The following is a 16,427-nucleotide window of genomic DNA, read 5'->3' as shown; positions in this document are numbered from 1 at the left end:
AGGGGATGGGGAGTCCCCGCCAAAGGGGAGGGGGCCGGGAGGTATTAGCGCCCCAGATTGCAGAGGGAAAGGGCCGGGAGCTCCCCTGGGGCCGGGCTTTCGATCCTCAGGTAGCCTGGCTGGGTATCGCCGAGCCTGGCCGGGGTGACCCATCTCCGCTCAAATCTACTGCCTCCGCTTCCTGCTGTGGATTTAGAGGTGCCAGAGGTGTGTGCTCCTCGCTTCACTTCGTGTCTTTGGGTCAGTAAATGGAAGACAGACAGACAGACACAGGCGCGTAATTGATAGAACATTTTCTGTACGTCCTACTTGACAATCCGCAATTGTTTGATGCAACAGCCAAGCTCGATGCAGTAAAGTGTGTGGCCCAGATCTGTGCCCCAGGCTGTATGGGTAGCGGATTTTTTGTTTTTTTTCCTCGTCGGCTCTCCTCGAGAGCCATCTTCCACCGCTGTGGTGGCTAAAGTTACAATACCTGATGAACAGCTGCAAGTTGTACTTTCTCCTGCTAATGCTTAAAAAGGTGAATTTCCTCTCGGCCCCTGCTGCTGTGAATGGGTCTGGTGATTGCAGAGAAAGACAAGGGGAAGTGGAAGGGGGTTTCCGTTAACCCACAGCAACGTGGCTTGCCAACCCCAGTGGGAGCAATCGTGCTTCAGCTGTGAAACGCTTGACTGTTGTAAATGACTCAGCACTGCTGAGGGGGTTACCCTTCTTCTGTGTCTCTTGTTCGCGTGCGTGTCCAACTCCAGGGAGACTAGGGGGCTGGTTTCCAAACCCGAGCGCATTTAATGGGCGTACAGAATAGACTGGTAGGGTTGCTGGGTTTCCAGCTGGCCGGTAACTGAGATCAAATGTCACAGTGCTCGAGTTCTGTTGAATAGATACGAAGTAGATAGAATAGGGCATGTATTCCATCTCCCCCGTCTTACTAGTATTCCTTGTGCTAGTCAAGTGATACACTGGTGAGTACAACACTCCCACAAATCTTCACTGTTAGGTAAGAGTGCTGTAGCTTGTCTATCACAGAAGCTACATAATGAGGTCTGTTATAATGGGAAGGTGCAAAACTCATTGTGTCTGGTATCAAAAGCAGAGGTAATAGTAAAAGAGCGAGAAAACGATGTCCATCAAACTGAGTTTGCTTTCTGGGTGAACAACTTAGGGATCCACCTCTGTATAAACATGCACGCCCTTGTATATGTGTTGGGACAGCCTCCGGAGCGGAAAAGGAGTCATCTTTCAGTGTGTGTAAATATGAGTGGGATTTTTTCAACAGCCTATGTGATTTAGGAGCATAGATCCAATTGAAAGCCCATGGCTCTTGCGTTTCTAAATAGGTTCTTGAAAATCTCTCTCATCCCACATAGTATGGTAGACAGTATTTAACTTAAAGTGAAATCTAACAATCATAAGCACCATTAATATACCCTACCATATTAAATAAACATTGTTGTTTCCATATAGTGATACATGTTGCTTTATATATGTATAATAAAATGCACCACATTTTAAATTCAGCAATGAAATCATATTATATGGGCTTCTATGGATATTTAATTTTGTTAAGTGACAGATTGTGCCATGCTTTACTCACATTGAGTAATATCTTACTCCATGGGTAGGTACCCCAATTTCAGTGGGAGCTACCTGTCAGTGTGAATGAGTGAGGCACAACCTGATGCTAAACTAATAAACCAAGGAATAAAATACCACTTAGATGGTCTCGCTTTCAGTGGCACCCTAGTGCCATTTGCTTTCAGTGGCAGCAGTAGAGGTAATTTATATGAATTTTTACTATCTTAGGGGTTTATGCACATCCATCACCGTAGTATCTGAACCTTGGCCATGTAAAATCAGTAGCAACAGTGAAGCTCCAGATGGAATTCAGGGAGAGACCGGCACCTATGCCTTTTGGGGGTATACATTCTACATAGGCCTTGCTAAACTTTACCCTCCTCCATCTCTTTTAACAGCATGATATAGTCAGACTTTATCTTGTTCAGCAGGATATCCTGCATTAACACCTAGCCAGATCTATAAACAGCACTAGACAACTAGCCAATGAAAAATACCACAGCGTGAACCCAGGCCAGTGGTTAGAGCTGCTTTCCGGTATCACTCATTATTCAGCTTCAACAAACGCCAGACAGTCTTTAGTACAACTAACAGATGCAAATGTGGAATTTCATTCGAAGGGCAATATATAAATGGCTGCGTCTACACTAGCATTTCCCCACCTGCGTTAGCACCTGTGGAGCTGAACTTGTCCCTGAGCAGAGGTGGGAAATGTTTGTAAAATACTGATGTCAAGGTCCTTATTCAGCCAAGGTGTCCCAAATCCTATTCTCAGTAACAGTGGTGAAAATCAGGAGTGACTACATTGAAATCAATGGAAGTACTACAGAATTGCACGGCGGTGACGGGGAGCAGAACTTAACCCATTGGAACTACTCATACGAGTAAGGACTATTTGCATGAGCATGCATGGATTGCAAGACTGAGCCCCGAGTGACAACTCTGTCTGAGAAGGAAGCCAGTGAGAACAGAGAAGGAAAAGCAAATAGAGAAATGCTATGTGGTATAATTACAATATGTAATACTGCTGGCAAGTTGAATAAAATCCTTATTTTGCTTTGTTAGAAATAACCAACTAGTGAATTAATGGTTCCATTTTGCTTGACAAGATAACTTTCCTCAGTTATTTGTAACTCCTGAAGGGGGGTGTGTGTGTGAGGAGGGGGCACTTACCTTTTTATGGGGGAGTGACAGACTGGCTTGCTCAGAATTCATTTCTGCTGTGCCATGCACACAGTGAGGATGATTGGAAAACTTAACTTCAGAATCTGCACGTATGTAAGAAGTTTTTTATTTCCTTATGAAACCAGGGACCACTAGCAAATTCCATAGTGTCAAAGCGAAGCACAGCCAGGAGTGAGTTATTCAGTCAGGCCTAACAAGCAAGCAAGTGTGCTTTGCTTTGACACTATGGAATTTGCTAGTGGTCACTGGCTTCATAGGAAAATAAAAAACTTCGTACATATGTGCAGATTCTGCATGTGTATTATCTAATCTTATTTATATACCCATGCAAGCATGTGCTCTGTGTGTGTACATGCTCTCTCTATACATCCTGTAGCTGCTGTGTTCTTGGGTCAGGGCTCTCTTGCTTTTGTGTCTGTAAAGCACCATGAATGGCTATGATACTATATTAATAATCTATATAGCTCAATCCTCCTGCTCAGGTCAGTGGCAAAATACTCCAGGGCTCCAATAATAGATGTATATGTTTAATCAGCCTGTCTCTTTGAGATTATATGTGAAATCTTATGGAAAGTTTGATGATCATTACCTTCCAGAGCATTTGTCAGTTACACTGCACTTGTCTGCTGTAATTTACATATGTGAAATGACTGTGTGAAATAACCTATCTTTCTTATGAGCCTATTTTGCCTCGCGTATGCAAATGATAACCTACCCTGCGTGCTTAATTTCTGAGGCTGGTGCATTCTCCCTGTTTGCATGTTCGCTGAAAAATGTGTTTGGCTTAGTTGAGTTGTCCCGTGTCCTTTTTGAAAATAGAATTTATCAGTAATTGTAGTGACAGTGGTGAAAGCACAGCTCATCAACTGCAGGCTTTCCTGCTGCAGAAGGTTGCCAACAAGTTGCTCAAGATTTTAAGCAGTAACTTGAAAAGCTTTTTTTTTTTTTTCCTTCTTCTGCAGCATAGGCCCACAGGTGAAAACCGAGATTTACTATCTTTACTTGTGTGTATGACGAATAAAGTGCCAATAGCACATGCAATGAAAGGCCGGAGCCAAGATCTTTCAAACGAATGCAGCAGTATGATCAGTCATGCTGGCCATGCCTAGTGACAGTGATTTAGATGAGGCTGATCCAGATACCTTGGCAACAGTTATTTCCCTGAACTCTTACTTTCATTATATTTTGGAATAGTTTAAGTGGAGATAATGCAGCAAGTGCACCTGACCGTTGATCACCAAGCTGTTTTATCGCCCTGCCACTCAAATCTCTGCTTAACTGGTGGTGAATTCATTGCTTTAGCATAAGAGAAGAGATCTGTTTGACAGCCACAGTCTGTGGAGCAGGAGCACAATTTAATTTTCTCTCCTCCGCCTTTAGCCTCAGATAGCTCCAGTGCAAACTGACCTAGTTGCGAGGACATAACATCTGCTGAAGTCAAGGGCCGTTTAGATAAAGGGCATGTATATGGGAAATACGTTTGACAAATACTATGCTTTCGTGCACCTGTTTTTACAAGAATCTACTGAGATGTCTGTTTGCTATAAACAGCTTTGAATGCAGCTATTTGTGTGTTTTGTCAAGTGATGGAGGAGGATTGGTTAGGGTAAAGGATGCAAAGGAAAAATGACTGTTGGAACCTCTTAGTATGTTGGAGGAGCTCACATGGAAATGAATGTAAAACTGTGTTGTTGTTTTTTTTAGTTTCCTGAAAGAAAACTTTAGAGGACTGTACTCAACTCCCTCTGCAGAGCTTTATCGTGCAATAAATATTAGCTGGAGCTGGCAACAGGCCCCCTTAATATATGTACAAAACTGCGAGTGCTTTAGGTTTGTATGAGTTTGGAATGTGCTTGCATTTGGTATCTGAGGCAATACTCGGCCTGTTCTATTTTTTTTAATCCAGAATTATGTTACAAAGCTTTTTAAATGCCGAATTCAAGAAGAAATAATCCTCCAAATGATTCCAGCGGCAGTAAACACAATCAAAAAGCCCCTCAACCAGACTCTGCTCTTAGATACATGAGTATAGTTCTTAGTGACCAGCATAACTGAGCTGGCTCTGACATCTTTTGCTTGCTTCAGTTTTAAAAAAACCCAAACCACTGAGACACCAAAGAGTAGCAAACATGATGCTAATTATGCAGTTATTTTACTGTATGTCAAAAACAAATGAAAAAGATGTTCCAGTGCTGCAGTCATGCTCCAATGGAACCCAAAGGTAAAACTCTCATGGGAGGAGGATCTGAATCCAGGCTTTCGTTAGACATTTCTTAGAAATGTTTGGAGTATACTAGCAGTATTTCAGTAGCACCTTGAAGCCCCAGCTGAGACCCTATGGTGCTTGGTGCAATACAGACAGCTAGTAAGAGGCATTCCCTGCCCCCAAAGGGTTTGCAATGTAACTAGACAAGACAACTAAAAAGGATGGGAGGAGGGAACTGTTATCCCAGTTTTTCAGATGAGAAACTGAGGCACAGAAGCTTGATCCTACACTCATTGAAATCAGTGGCAAAGCTTCCATTGAGTTAAATACTGCAGGACCAGGGCCCAACTGATTAATCCAAGGTCAGACTGTGACAACGCAAACAACTGGACCCAGAGCTCCAGTTCATGGCTTAACCGCAAGCTTTCTCCTCCTAGTTTATCACATACTTTTGATTCAAGTAATTATTTTCCATAGTGAGAATTTGCATTAAAACCTCTTTCTTTAGCAGTGCTGAGGAACTAGCTGTGAAATTAATGTGTTCGCCACTTGGGTATTTTTGAAATAATGTAGAGAGAAAAGAAATGTTTTGGTTGGGATGGAACTTGCCAGGAATTGTCTGGTTGTCGTTTACAGTTCATTTTTCTGTAATACATCTTTGCTGGCTGTGTTATTTCTGGAAAGCTGTCGCTGATGCTCCTTTCCCATTAGAGAATATTGTCCGTTTTGCAGCTGAAAGTCATTTTGGCACTGAACAAAACTTGCTGGTTTGATAACATTTCTACTTACTGTGCGAGGATCCTTCTGATGTTTCCTATTTTGGGGCCAGAGAGGGTCTGTGTCTGCAAAATGGGAATCAACGCCATCCAGATCAAGATGCTGAACGTTTTCAGATTCTTGGGGATGTTTAGATCAGGAGTTTGGGTTTGACCCATTGTAAAGCTTTTGCACAGCAAACCACTGCAAATCAGATCTGATCCAGATCTGGGTTTGGATTTTGAGCACCCCTGAAGTTTGGGGGAGATCGTATTTGGGATTTTGGTTAGGGACCTTCTTTTACTTGCTGCTAATAGAGAGGTATTTATATGAGTAGCATTATAAAGATGAAGAATGCTACAGTACGTGTCTGTTCTTTGTCTTTTGCAGAATGCATGTTTTGATTATGGCTTTTGATTAAATGTGTAAAGGATTAAATGTCTGATCCTATAGCAGGCGTTTGGGCTGATTAGTTTCATGAATTAATTTTTTTAAGTAGAGAAATGCTTAACAGTAGCTTCTGCTGCTGTTTTCCTTAGGGGCACAAGAAGTACTTTTGATCTCTGGAAGAATGATCAGCTGCTTAAAAGTACTAAGATCCATCACAAGACCAAAGTCCTCTACTGCTTTCCTTGTCTTTGGCCAGCCTGAGCTTCCAAAATATCTTTGCCTCACATATGCATGGCAATGGCCAATCATATCCGTGCAGGGCCGCCCGGGGGAGGGGAGGGCAAGTGGAGCAATTTGCCCCGGGCCCCGCAGGGCCCCCCACGAGAATATAATAATCTATAATATTGCAACTTTTTTTAATGGAAGAGGCCCCTAAAATTGCTTTGCCCCAGGCCCCCTGAATCCTCTGGGCGGCCCTGTATCCGTGTGTATTTTAATGGCCTGAAGTATTATAAACATAATCAGTGGTTGAAGGGGCTATGAATTGCATCCAAGAGTCTTGTTCTGACCTTGCGTGTGCAGCTGAATGCAATTCCAAGTGAGAAGAGTTGCATTGCAGGAGTCTCTTGTGTTAAGTCTGTAAACAGCGTTTAGCCTTGTTAGCCCTTTCTGCATTAATGGCAGTGGTGCTGGAACCGTTTTTATACTGGGGGCGCTGCTGATGGAAACTATGTATTTGGTGGTGGTTATTACTACTTCAAGCCGGGGGGGGGCGGTAGCACCCCTAGTTCTAGCCCCACTGAACGGTGGGCCACCTGGGCTGCAGTGTCCCTCTGCTCTGTTAGGAAAAAGAGGAGTGATCCTCCCCTTCCATGCAAATTGGTCACTTGGTGACAAATGTCCTTTTTGGGGGGGGTTTCTCTTCTCTCAACCTTTCAAAGGTTCAAGAGCTAGATTTTGCTCTTACTCCAGTGTAAATCCAGAGGAACTCCATTGCTTTGGTGGATTTGTTCTGTATGTACAGTATGAACGAAGGATTGTTCTCATTTATGTATTTACCCTGCTTCCAAACCATCTTTCCATACAAGCAAACATAAGCGAATTCCACACACAATTTAAATAGGGCAGATTCTTATCAAATGTGAACTGGTGTAGCTCCATTGACTTCAAACAAATTCAAGTTAACACTAGATGAGGATCTGGCCAGGTACTTCAATGGATATCTATACGATGGTATGAAATTGATACATACTACGTGACAGTACTTTGCACTCTACCTCTCCGCCAAACACGCCTTTGATTGAAGAAGGTAAGAACTACTATTTCTGTTGTCTAGGTGGACCAACAAAATTGTGAAGTACTGAGATGTTTTAGACTTACAAGGTTTCATAACAACTCAGTGGCAGACTGAGAAATAGAACCCAGGAGCCCTGGTTCGACATCACACTACTATAAGCACCAGCCATTCTTCTTCTTCATACTGATTATTTGTATTACAGTATTGATCTCTCTTGGGTTTTATACTGATATCTGAGTGCCTTCTATGTAAAATCAATAGCAACAGAAAAGTGCCTAGTGGAATTCATGGAGTCTCTGGCACTTCTCCTCACCAGTACAAGTGCCTGGAAGTCCCAACTAAAATCCCATAGGAAGAGAAAATACCTGTCCCAAAGACCGTACAATCTAAATAGACAAGAGGGACCGAGGAGAGGAGAAGAGTGCAATAATACTTCCTGTTTTAGGGATGAGGAACATGACTTTCCCAGGGTCACACAGTAAGTGTGTAGCAGACATGGGAACTGAATTCAGATTTCCCAAGTCCAGTAGCCAAATTTTTGTTTTTGTTTTGTTTCCAAGTCCTACTTGAAACCCTAGCATGTTAGTGGAGCTATACATATAATAACTAAACTGTTTGGGGGTAGGGACTATCTTTTAGCTTGGTTTGTGGAGCATCTGGCACAATGGGGCTCCTAGGCTCTCTCACTTCAAATAATCAAGGATTTGAAATGACTGCTTACAGCATTAAAGGGGAAACTCAGTAACTAAAGAGAGAAGAGTTGTTTGTGTGTGTATTGTTTTTCTTCCTTGCTGCCTAGGAAGCAGAAAAGCAAAATGTGTTTTCCCTGATGATGTCCCTTCCCATTTGGCAATCACGGATCTGATTTCCCTGCATTTCTAATTGACCTTGAAATTAACACGTCTTTATTTTTTGTTTTCTGCATCTACCTCCTGGATGTCAGCACCACTGTGGGAACAGCATGGTATTTTTGTTTGGTTGGTTGGCTTTTTTTCTGTCATATCTACATTATGGACACTATTATAGAATAGCTATGCCTCTATGCCCACAGTGCAGATGCAGGCTAGCATTTTTTCTGTCACTGTACGAACACCACCTCTGTGAGCAGCAGTAACTAGGTTGATGGAAGCATTTTTCTGTCGACCTAGCTGGGTCTACACAGAGGGCTGGGTTGGCACAGCGATGGCACTTGAGGGCATGATTTTTTTTTAACTCAGCATAATACTTAACCTAAGTTTTAAGTGTAGACCAGGCCTTAGCTAACAGCTATGCGAGCACAGAACTTTGTATTTGTTTAGGTCCTACATAATGAGTTACTGTCTCCACAATCCTCCCCTCGGCAATAGAATTTTGGAGATTTTTTTTAAAAAGAAAGATTTAAATGTCATTGGAAAGCCCTTACAGCATAAAAACAATCTAAATTCTTCACTTATTTTACTAATAGCACCTGAGCTTACTGGAAGTGGAAAAATTTAAAACAGCCAGTTTACTGTCACTCTATGGTGTTTATTAAAAAGTTCAGTCACCTTATGAATGTGCTTGAATAACTCTTCTTCTTTCGAGGTCCTTATACTACACCAATCACTGTAGTGCATGAAGTAATTAAGTCAGTTTCACTTTCAGGTGCTTGGTGTGTCAGTGTTTGTTTTTGATACTGTATGGCAGTGTTTCCCAAAATTGGGACGCCGCTTGTGTAGGGAAAGCCCCTGATGGGCCAGGCCGGTTTGTTTCCTGCTGCGTCCGCAGGTCCAGCCGATCGTGGCTCCCACTGGCTGCGGTTCACTGCTCCAGGCAGGGCCGGCTCCAGGCACCAGTGTAGCAAGCAGGTGCCTGGGGCGGCCAGTGAAGAGAGAGGCGGCACGTGCGGCCCTTTGGCGGAAATTGGGCGGCGGGGCCGTCATTGCCTCTCGGAGCGAAGGACCTGCCGCCAAATTGCCGCCATAGAAGAAGTGGTGGTAGAGCTGCCGCCGACCGCGAACGCGGCTTTATTTATTTATTTATTTTCTGCTTGGGGCCGCAAAAACGCTAGAGCCAGCCCTGGCTCCAGGCCAATGGGAGCTGCAGGAAGCAGCACGGGCTGAGGGACATAGTGGCTGCCGCTTCCCGCAGCTCCCATTGGCCTGGAGTGGCAAACCGCGGCCAGTGGGAGCTGCGATTGGCCGGACCTGCGGTCGCAGCAGGTAAACAAACCAGCCCGGCTCGCCAGGGGCTTTCCCTACACAAGCGGCATCCCAAGTTTGGGAAACACTGCCATAGGGAATGGGAGGGGTTTTGTAAAAACAAACAGACCAAGCTGTCTTTGTCAAAATTTTGGGGGGAAATTGTAGAAATACTTTAGTTGGCATTTAAAATAAACTCTGGGCCAAAATAAAATTGACACCCACCTTTTATATCTGGAGCATGTTGCTTTGCAGATTATATATAGTTATTTGTAGTGCCTGGTAGCTCCAGTTTTGGATCAGGATCCTATTGTACTAAGCACAGTACAAATACAGAACAAAAATACATTTTAAAGTAATGTCCAATAGGCTGAATTTTATGGCTAAAGTACTCGATGTGTTTTCCCTTTTAATTCTAGGTTTGGCATATAATGGTCACATATCATTAGGCTTGGGAGGATTAGATTTTTATCAGTAAATGTCAGTAAACATTGATTTCACCGTACCCACACAAACTGATAAACTTCGATAATCGACATTTCAGATAGGCAAAACAATGCTGTTTGAGAACTTCTTCGTTTGATTTCAGCCTTTCTCAGGATATTTCCTGTGTATATTTTGGCTTGTGATGTTGACAGTTTTGTGTTTGAATGATTATAAAGCTTTAACGTTTTGAATCACAACTTCTGTCATTAAATTGTCTGATTCCCCGAATGTCTGACCCCCGCCTATAATTTCCCACAAATGTGGAAAAATTATATAAATATCAATATCAGTTGACATTAAAAAAAAAAAAAAAGTGCCAGGCCTAGATACAAGCACGAGTGATGATTTGTTCTATGTTAATTCTCTGTGAATGAATACTTAAAATAACAAATGTTGTACTACAGTAGTGGTGGGCACCCTGCGGCCTGTGAAACAGTTTGTTTACATTGGAACAGCTGCCTACAGCTCCCAGTGCCCGCAGTTCGCTGTTCCTGACCAATGGGAGCTGTGGGAAGTGGTGGCCAGCACGTCTCGGTGGCCCACGCCGCTTCCCGCAGCTCCCGTTGGCCAGGACCAACGAACTGCGGCCACTGGGAGCTGTGGGTGGCCGTACCTGCAGATGGTCAATGTAAACAAACTGTCTCGTGGCCCTCCAGCTGATTACCCTGAGGGGCCGCGTGCGGCCCACGGGCTGCAGATTGCCCAGCACTGTACTACAATATTTGATCAAAAGATGGGTGTTTGGCTTTTAACTTTCACGGTTCTCTTTTTCTATGTTTCTAGGGTTGCCAGGTGTCCAGTTTTCAGTCCCATCCCAGAACCTGCATCCCCAGCCAGAGCTCTCGCCCCTCCCTGAACCCCTCATTTCTGGCCCCATCCCGGAGCCCCCCCAGCTGGAGCCCTCCTCCTCTCCTCTCCCGCACCCCAAGCCCCTGCCCCAGCCCGGTGAAAATGAGTGAGGGTGAGGGAGAGAGAGTAGCGGAGGGAGTAGGGGGTCGGGGCTCAGGGAAGAGGTGGGGCAAGGGTGTTTGGTTTTCTGTGATTAGAAAGTTGGCAATCCTATTTATTTCACATACTAATCCATCTCTGCTTGGAAACCTGAATCTATTCTCCCGTCTCCCACCCCCTCACTGGCATCTAAAGCAGGGTGACTCACTTCACATGGGGTTATTCAGTTTCTTCACTGTCTCTGAAACCATGTGGCACCGTCACTTGGCACCTAGGTTCAACTGTGGCCAGGTGTCATGTGTGCCCTGAAACAGACGAATTTGTATGTGAATTCACATAAGCAGAAATGTAAATATTTCCCCCCCTTGAATGCATTTGGAGTTTACATTAGATTTGGTTAGGCTCTCACATTCTCAGATGCCTATGAGCACCTAAATGCTGGGTGGGCAGAAAATGCTTCATAGGATGCCTAGATTCATTGTGACAAGCTGATGGATACACATTTCTGTGTTAAAGATCAGGACAGGGCCCTAAATTTCATGTAGCTGCAGATTTGCTTTATTACTTCCATTCTGTGAGGGAACAATGGAATGAGAAAATACTGTGCTACCCAGGTTTACAGCCCATCGTGTTAAACAATGAATGTGTTTTTCATTGCGCTCCAACAGGAAAAGTGCTGCAAATGCCTTTTTGAAAGGGAGGATGTGAATTAGCTGCTACTTCTACCCACTTCTGGCCTCTCACCCAGGGAATATAAATTGGCATGGCATTAACAGAGGACTAGTATATTGCTGAGTGTCATTATTACAGAGGAGTTGGGGCCGAATTGTGCAGTCTTGACTCAGACAGAAATCCTGGGAGCTTTGGCCTGAGCGCAGCACCAGGAAGAATCCTCACTGCTGCCTAAGTTCAGAGTATGACATATTTGAGCGAACAGGGCAAAATGCGAAAGGAATGTCACGCTCTGCATTTTTCCTTTCTTTTAAAGAGATACTATGCGACTAGCAGGCAATAATGTCAGCTTACTTTTTATTTCTTGTATCTGTTTGCAAATATTGTCATCTTATTTTGAGGGTTCTTTCATCTGCTCCTTTTTCTTATAAGGCCAGCCGTTGTGCGTGATGCTACAGCGTCAGAGGGCGCTCTTCCCAAAGCTCATGGAATCCCTACAGTAACAGACCAGCTTTCACAAGGAAACTTGTGCGAATAACTGATATTTTTTTAAGTGGCCTTTACCTTTTAAAAAATAAAATTGAAATATAATTTGAAACAAAAATTGTTTGGAATCCAAAATTAGAAAGGATTTTATTCAGATCTCGTTTATTTGCTTTGATCAAAGCAATTAGGCAAACCTGATGAGCTTTCAAAATGCGTTAGTCAACCTGAATCTGCATTTTTTTTTCAGTGAAAAGTTTTTTTCCCCCAAAAAAATATTTGCCTAGCACTATTCCGGAGCATTTCTACAGTAACAAATGTGTCTGTGCAGCCCAGTGATTGAGACCCTATAATAACAAACCAGATTGTTCAGCCCAGCATTCATGAGCAACTCTACAATAACAAACCTGTATGCAGCCAAACTATCATGAGACCCTATATTAAAAAAAATAAACAGAAATCCCTGCAAACTGTTCAGCCTTGCATCCACAAGCAATGCTACAATAAGAAACGCGCGTGTGTGTGTGTGTGTGTGGTCTAGCCCTTATCAGCAACATTACAATAACAAACCCATTTGTGTGTGCATTCACATATGTAATGGGGAGTATTCCGAATGCAAAGATTCATAGAATATCAGGGTTGGAAGAGACCTCAGGAGGTCATCTAGTCCAACCTCCTGCTCAAAGCAGGACCAACACCAACATCAGTTTCAAGGTTCCAAGAGGAGTTATAAAAGGTGAGTAAAAGAAAACAATTTGGAAAATTATGAAAAACACCTTGATGTACTTTTAATATTCATTGAACTTTTCCAGTCACTTTTGTGCCATATTCATGGTTTTCTTTTAGTGTGAAGATATATTTACTTTTCACTTTGACATTTGTATCCTGCATCATTTTATTTTAAGATACCAGATTAAAAAAAGATCAACAGATAATTGGGAGGTAAGGGGGACAAATACCATGTATAACAGATGGAAGATTCTTGGTCTCTAAAGATGTGAGCTGGGATTTAAGTTTTCAGTCCTATTGCCTGGTTCTCAACTTCTGACTCCGCTGCTGGTAGAATTGATTGTGACAGCTCGCTTAGCAAAGTCTATCTCGGTCACTCTCTCAAAGCTTTACATTTTCCAATCTGTATCCATCCTCTCGGCAAAGTGTGCACCCAGGGCCGGCTCCAGACCCCAGCGCGGCAAGCACGCACGTGGGGCGGCCCTTTCCCGGGGGGGCGGCAGGCTGGGCCGGCGGACCTGCCGCAGTCATGACTGCGGAGAGGGCGCTCGTCTTGCGGCTCCAGTGGACCTCCCGCAGGCATGCCTGCGGCAGCTCAAGCAGAGCCGCCGGACCTGCGAACCATCCACAGCTGCGGGAGGTCCAGCCGAGCCGCGCGACCAGCGGACCCTCCGCAGTCATGCCCGCGGGAGGTCCGCTGCTCCCGCGGCTCCGGGGCGCCTCCCGCGCATGACTGCTTGGGGCGGCCAAAAAGGTAGAGCCGCCCCTGTGTGCACCCATCATAAGGCTAACCTGGCCAGTGTTTAGATTGGAGACCTCCGAGGATAAGACCGGAAGTGGTGTGAGTGATTTGATAGTAATCCTGATCCTACTGAAACAATATTGCATAAATTTCCCCCAGTCCAGTATGGGGTATGCTCTTCTGAGAAAGGTGCCATCTTTTTGACCTGAAACTAAAGGCTTAGTCATTTGCAGTCACTAAAGATCTTTTTGTACAAGTATTGGGTATTAACTCCAGTGTCCTGGCCAAATTTCCATTTGGGAAACAATATTCTCCCTGGAGGTTTTTTGCCTTCCTCTGCAGCATGGGGCACGGGTCACTTGCTGGAGGATTCTCTGCAGCTTGAGGTCTTTAAACCACAATTTGAGGACTTCAATAACTCAGACATAGGTTAGGGGTTTGTTACAGGAGTGGATGGGTGAGATTCTGTGGCCTGCATTGTGCAGGAGGTCAGACTAGATGATCATAATGGTCCCCTTCTGACCTTAAAGTCTGTGAGTCTATTCTCCATCCCTGAATTCCTCCTGCTGTTTCAACTGTACACAGTGGTCTCTGTATCCTGACCAAAACTGTTGTGTAGTATTGCTGTTTGATGCTTCCAGGTTCCACCCAAGTGAGGGGTGCATTTCAGTGGTGGGCGAAACCATTCATGTGGATGTAACTTAAATGTAAAGTGATCTCAAATCATTTTGTGTGCATATAAAACAGGGATCGGCAACCTTTGGTCTGCCAGGGAAAGCCGCTGGTGGGCCAGGACAGTTTGTTTACTAGCATCGTCTGCAGGTTTGGCTGATTGCAGCTCCCACTGGCCGCGGTTTGCTGTGCCAGGCCAGTGGAGGCTGCAGGAAGCGACGCGGGCCAAGGGATGTGCTGGCCGACCCTTTCCGCAGCCCCCATTGGCCTGGGACAGCGAACTGCGCCCAGTGGGAGCTGCAATCGGCTGAAACTGCAGACGCTGCAGGTAAACAAACCATCCCGGCCCGCCAGCGGCTTTCCCTGGTGGGCTGCATGCCAAAGGTTGCCGATCCCTGATATAAAACTAGAGATTCATTGGCGTGAGCCGCCCTATATGAATGAAAGAGATTATATACCCAGAGTGCACAGAAGGAATACATGCTCTTATAAAGTCTTCAGCAGTATAGATTCTTCATGTGGCATTTAGAAGGACAACATTTATTTGGGCTTCTAGGACCAGCAGAGAGAAGCCTGTGTTTTTTGGTTTTATGCCTTGTTGGACAGACAGTACTAAGGGCAACTTAATTACAATGAGGCCTTTCAGCCTCTTCATGGGAGACGTGCACTGTGTTTCCTGCAGCATATTGCTGGTTATAATGCAAGCCCTTATGTCTGAAGTTAGTGCCGCTGAGCGCTGGTAGCTTTAGTAGAAGGGAAGCCTTGTCTTAAAGGGGGAGTCAAACATATCTTTGGTCACTGTTCCCGAAGGGCAGGAGCATTAGCTGTAGTGAGATCAGCCAGTTCAGAAGATACTGTAGTTCACAAAATGGATCCTGGGCACTGGCTTAATCCTAACAAGCGTGGAGCACCCTCTTCAACAATGCGTCTGCAGGGAATCTGCTGGTGGTTTTGGTTCCTCCAGCTCTGGGGTTGGAGGGCAATGATCCCATCCTACACTCCACCTCTGTCCTCAAAGTGTTGTTGAATCGAATTCCCTATTGTGAGTTTGAGCATTGGAATCCAGGTGCTAGCTTAGTTTTTCTCTTTTCTGTTTGAAGTCCTTTGCTGGGAGACTAGATTTAGAGACCTCCCTAGAGTGGGGAACCAGCCACGGTTACCCCAATCCTTTCCTATAAGGGATTGGGAGTGAAGTCCACCACTACAATGTGCTTGAAAGCAAGAGCTGAGCCAATGAAATGGGCTGTAACCTCACCTGTACAGCCAGGCAAACTCATCCACAGCAAATGGCTTATTTGCCTGGTGGATGTTCATGCGTCCCTCTCCAAACAGATCAGTTTCCATAAACCTGTTTGGTGGGAGTTACTGCTGGCTGCTTTCAGCCTCTGGGGCACTTGCATGCTCTTCTGCTAAGTGTGTGGCCTCGGCTGTTCGATTGCAATTGGAAACTTGAGCTGGCTTGTTGGGATAAAATCTCTAGTGTTCTGGAGCCCTACCGCAGAACTCTGGTATGTTTTCTTCCATGAGTGACTCTGTTGCCGAGGGACTGCTGCAGATGTCATTCTATACACCTAGGAGCGTCGTGTTGGTGGGAGCCAGGGCTCTCTCACTGCTAGGGAGGAGAGCATTTCAAATTGCTAGTCTTTGTCTTTAATTTTATGGTTTTGGCTCTGAGAGCTGAGGCAGTATTGATTGATTTTTATTTTAATTTTTTTTGGAGCAATCAACTTGGTTCTAACCTGGCTAAGCTTCTGCCGGTATTTTTATGTTGCCATCTATAATTTAAATAGATCTCTAGTCTCTTACAGTAATGGTACCTGATAGCTCCTGGGAAGATTTATGCTTACGTCGTGTTTTTAAAACTCGTATTGTAAGCTCTTTGGCGGGGTGGCCCATCTCTGTGTTCGTTTGTACAGCATCTAGCACAATCGAGCCTGCGTCCATGCCTGGGGCTACCACAATGTAAATGTGTGGCATGTTTGTCTGTTTCCTTCAGTAGGAATTTATCTCCAAAACAGAATCCGGGGCAAGATAATGTCCATTGGGTAGGTGTGTGTGTGTGTGTGTGTAGTGTTCACTCTGTTGGTTGGGATGGAGTTGAGGGGTCTGTGGATCAGCTGCATC

At 44.6% G+C, this 16,427-nt stretch overlaps 1 protein-coding gene across 2 annotated transcripts in view; it reads left to right on the top strand.

The window, feature by feature from the left end:
- SLCO3A1 (solute carrier organic anion transporter family member 3A1) overlaps window positions 1-16,427 on the top strand; it is a 212,638-nt gene that overhangs the window by 9,915 nt on the left and 186,296 nt on the right. The window lies entirely within an intron of this gene.

Source organism: Mauremys mutica, chromosome 11 (assembly GCF_020497125.1).
Source record: "Mauremys mutica isolate MM-2020 ecotype Southern chromosome 11, ASM2049712v1, whole genome shotgun sequence".
NCBI lineage: Eukaryota > Metazoa > Chordata > Testudines > Geoemydidae > Mauremys > Mauremys mutica.
This window is presented reverse-complemented; position numbering and strand designations above follow the sequence as displayed.